Genomic DNA, 4876 nt, shown 5'->3' with positions numbered 1-4876 from the left:
ACTAATAATAAAGCTGTAAATAAAAGTCTTTTGACTCTCCAAAGAGACAAAGATTGTAATGCCCTCCAAAAAATTATAAAAATGAATCACCCTGAGGTTATAACATCTTTCTACAGCTTCCAAATGAGTCATAAACTCCAATATCACCACCTTCAGCTGGACGATTAGATATCATTTGGGAGATTCCCTCCATTAAAAAGAGGTCTTGCTCTTTTATGGTTAGTGCTGTGTGAGAAGCCATGAGCAGCAGGGTCTCTGGCGACCCTTGGTACCAGGCAGTGCAAAGAGTCCTGCGAGGGAACCAGCACAAGCGCCGGAAGTTTTTGGAGACGGTGGAGTTGCAGATCAGCTTGAAGAACTATGATCCCCAGAAGGACAAATGCTTCTCAGTCTTAAGTCCACTCCCCACTCCAAGTTCTCCCTCTGTTCTTTGGGGGACCAGCAGCACCGTGAAGAGGCAAGGGCCGTGGGTATCCCCGACGTGAACATCGAGATGATGAAAAAACTCAACGAGAATAAGAAACTGGTCAAAACGCTGGACAATAAGAATGACGCATTTGTGGCTTCAGAGTCTCTGATCAAGCAGATCCCACGAATCCTCGGCCCAGGCCTAAATAAGGCAGGAAAGTTCCCTTCTCTGCTCACACACAACGAAAACATAGTGGCCAAAGGGGATGAGGCGAAGTCCACAATCAAGTTCCAAATGAAGAAGGTGTTATGTCTGGCTGTGACTGTTGGCCATGTGAAGATGACAGACAATGAGTTTGTGTAAAACATTCACCTGGCTGTCAACTTCTTGGTGTCATTGCTCAAGAAAAACTGGCAGAATGTCTGGGCCTTATATATCAAAAGCACAGTGGGCAAGCCCCAGCGCCTATATTAAGGCACATTCGAATGAACTCTACTGCTACCAGAAAAAAAAAATCTCTATCAAATCTTGTTAACTAATTTTTGTGCTGTTAAATTATGAGGCTTTGACCCCTGGGTACACCTATCTCATATAAAAGGGGATACATGACTTCTATTGAATCTTAAATGTCAACCCTGGTATCTGACACTAAATTCAAGTTAACTGAAGCTTCATCTTCAGACCTGGGAGAAGATGACAGTCAAAATAAACTGCTTTCATATGACACTGGGCCAGTTAAATCATAACTATTGATTTAGTAATTTTTCCTTCCTCTTAATATACTTTGTTCTATGCCTTAATGCCAGATAATTTGAATTGTCCAGATACCTATGAGTTTCCTTTTCCTGTCATTGTCAGAGCTAGGCTGCGCTTATGTCCTTTTTGTTTAAAACATTGCTTATTCTATACATGGCTTACAAAATGGGGTAGGACAACAAAGATTACCTTTCTCCTCTCTATCTGATATCTCTGAAGTTTAAAAACCATTTAGAATCCACTGAGCTTGATCTATTTTCATTGCTAATGCTCCACTGCTGAAACTGTATAAACACCTTCCCTCTAGGCCCAGCCACTATCACAGAAGAGGTGGAAATGTGAGACTGTAAGGGCCAAATTTGAGGGATAAAAATTATTGATGCTGCTTCTTGGTTGGTGAAAGAAAAATTAAGTTAGATCCTCTAAATCAAAGACAGGCATACAGATGCCTAAATAGCTGGCAAAAAAAGGGACTTTGCCTCCTGGGTCATTGTATGACCCCTTTTTAGCCATCCAAACCATAAAGAATTTCCTACTTCTCACAGAATTAAAAGAAAATTACTAAGAAGATATCAAGATACCTGGTTACAAAGCCTCCTGGGTGTAATGCCCCCAGTTATGAGGTTTATGCAGATAGATATATACAATTTTTTTAATCAGCCACCTTAGAACAAATTACTAAAAAGGCTGCAAAAAGCATTGTGGCACAACAGAAGTCTCAAAACTTAGCTTAAATGGTCTTAACAGAATGCCTGTGTTTTGTATAGCTAGTTGCTATAAGTATGTAACTAAAACCATGACAGTAGCTCAATGCATGGAATTGATAGTTAAGTCAATTTTGTTACCTTGCCTTTTGACTTTTGGTTCTTGACTGTTATGTTACAACTCTCTGCATAATTCTGTAATTCTTTGCATTAGCCACACCAAAGTAGCCATTTCCTGAATCCCATTTTTTCTTATCTGTATGTCTGAGTGCAGTGAATTCTATAGCCTCAACACATTATATTGTAGGTTCGTTTAAGAAAAATGTATTATCTCTGTATACTTTTATCAGGCAGATACTAGTTACATGGTTAGTATCCAGTAAGTGCTGATTAACTGAATGCATTCACAACCCAGTCAGAGATGAAGTGAGGCAAGCAAATAAATAACACACCATGACAGACTCTGAAATGGCCAGGCATACTAGGTATAATTGGAACACAAATGAAGAAGCCATTATTTGTGTCTCGGTGACCTGATAAAAGGTTTCACAGAAAGGAGCATTTTAACAGAGACATAAAAATGAATTCAAATTTGTTTATGCTTCTCTAGGCCTATGTTTCCTTTCTTGGGGCATGAAAAGCACAAATTAGGATTGGGAATTGGGAATGAGCATAAGCTGGGGTGACCCCAGAGAGGGATGGAGGGGCTTCAGACCAGGGGTGGCTTCCAGGAGAGTGACGGGAGTAAAAATGTAAAAGTAGGTTAGGGCTTGAATTGATTACCCTTTTCAGACTTCTTGGCCTGTAGAAATCCTAAGAGCTCAAATGTTACCCCCTATGATGCATTCTCAGAAGTGTCAGTCAGAATTAATCCCGTTTTCTCTTTGCCAGGAGACAAAAACTAAATGTGCATTACAACAAGCAGTAAAAGAACATGTTTTTAGGTCAACATTAGTTGTTTTCTTATCTGTTTCCTCCCTGAAGGAGAAGTGAAGGCTTTGTCTGTGTCATTTCTCACAGTGCCTGACTGAGGAGCTTGGCATACGTTTCCTGGGTGTTGAACAAATGCAGGGATTGGCTTTTCATTGCAAGGGAGTGAAATTCAGTCCGAATTGTTTTGCTGCTCCTCAGACTCACCAGCTCTACAGCCTCCCACCTCATGGCAGCCAAGCCCATCCCTCCCTTCCTGTCCATCCGTTTTCATCCATGTCCCTGCCTCCTGGAAGCTTATAGTTCCCACGCCAGAGACTGAAGCAGAGCAATCCTAATGGCTCAGTGTGACCTTTTTCCTGACTTCCTCAGTATTTGTTTATGCTGCAATCTGCAGTCTTCGGCCTGCCAGCCTGCCACGCTGGAGTCTGCCCCTTGACCGAACCCTCTTTTCTTGCCCTTTGAAATTTTGGTTTCACCGTATCTAGCAGGCACCCTGGTGGCTGCTCCTCCCATAGGAGGTCAACACTCCTGGAGGAAGCAGACTTTGTTCATTACCCTGGGGCTGGGCTGCTAGAGGCTGGTCACCACGGAATGCACGGACAGCCCTCATTGGCTGTTCTTTCCTAGTCTTTGCTTCTCCCATCCCTCAGGGCTGGCCAGCCACACCCTGCATGGTGGTGTGGCCTGGAGTGCCAGCTCAGTTTGTTTAATCTTTAACTTGTTTACAGACAAAATCTAATATGGTTTGGCTCTGTGTCCCCACCCAAATCTCAACTTGAATTGTAATCCCCATAATCCCCACGTGCTGAGGGAGAGACCCGGTGGGAGGTGATTGGATCATGGGGTGGTTCCCCCATGCTGTTCTTATGATAGTGAGTGAGTTCTCATGAGATCTGATGGTTTTATAAGTGTTTTGCAGTTCCTCCTTCGCTCTCTCTCTTTCCTGCCACCACGTGAAAAAGGTACTTGCTTCTCCTTTGCCTTCTGCCATGATTGTAGGTTTCCTGAGGCCTCCCCAGCCACTCGGAACTGTGAGTCAATTAAACCTCTTTCCTTTATAAATTACCCAGCCTTGGGTATTTCTTCATAGCAGTGTGAAAGCAGACTAATACAGAATCCCTTTCTTGGGGATGGACAAGACTGGGTGAAAGGGCAGGAAGAGTGACGAAGTCCCTACCCATCAGAGTGAGTGTGTGACTTGAGGATGCTTGGGTGTAAAGGGCTCTTTCTTAATTTGCAAAATGAGGGTGTTGGTGCCAAGTGTGTCTACAATTCCTTTCCCCCTCATATTTTTTTATGATTCTATGAATGCAACAAAGAGAGCATGTACTGGGGAAACAATGAGATAATTCATTGTTAGATTATTCCATTAAAAGGTTGAATTCAGTCAAGCCATTGCTTTATAACTGGTGCCTTTCAAATCCATTCTTATTTCTGGTTGCCTTCCCTAAACTAATTTCCACCCCCTTCCTCTGACACCCACCCCCCATCACTAAAGGCCTATGCCCACTTCTCCCTTGGTCTGCAGGGCTGACTAGCTGGGTAGGAGCAGCAGGAGCCAGGGAATGGCACAGGGAGGTTGACTCTCTCTTCCAGGGCCAGTGCTGTTCATGTCCATTTCCACCTCACACTAGGCGGCTACCACCAATTCAGGAGCCTGCTTGATGTGGGTGTGGAGTGGGGTAAAGTCGACCCCAGTAGCATAGCTATATGTAGGTTCCCTTCCAAGAATAAAGCATATATTTATACCTCATGCCATCATTCAATAATAAGTTTTGAACGCTACTTTTGTCAGGCACTGTGCTAACAGAGCCTGGAATGATTCATTCATTTATCCAACAAATATTTACTGCATGCCTCCTGGATAAATGAAAAATGAGGCAGAGTCCCTGCCTACTGTGAACCCAGTTTAAACCTCCATGAGAAGGAGGGAAACTCCCTTCATGCTTATAATCTGCCCAGATCTCTATTCATTCTTGAGTCGCATGTGGACCTGCATATCTTTACTGAACCCCCTTGTAGACTGCCTGTGCTCGTCGGGCAACATAATTTTGACCCCAGAAGTTTTTCACAC

At 43.3% G+C, this 4876-nt stretch overlaps 1 pseudogene; it reads left to right on the top strand.

The window, feature by feature from the left end:
- The first annotated feature begins 239 nt into the window (after window positions 1–239).
- On the top strand, window positions 240–883 carry LOC101152177 (large ribosomal subunit protein uL1-like; annotated as a pseudogene).
- The last annotated feature ends 3993 nt before the right edge of the window (window positions 884–4876 follow it).

Source organism: Gorilla gorilla, chromosome 7, assembly GCF_029281585.2.
Source record: "Gorilla gorilla gorilla isolate KB3781 chromosome 7, NHGRI_mGorGor1-v2.1_pri, whole genome shotgun sequence".
In the NCBI taxonomy this organism is placed as follows: domain Eukaryota; kingdom Metazoa; phylum Chordata; class Mammalia; order Primates; family Hominidae; genus Gorilla; species Gorilla gorilla.
The sequence above is the reverse complement of the archived record's forward strand: the minus strand, read 5'-3'. Positions and strand labels throughout refer to the sequence as shown.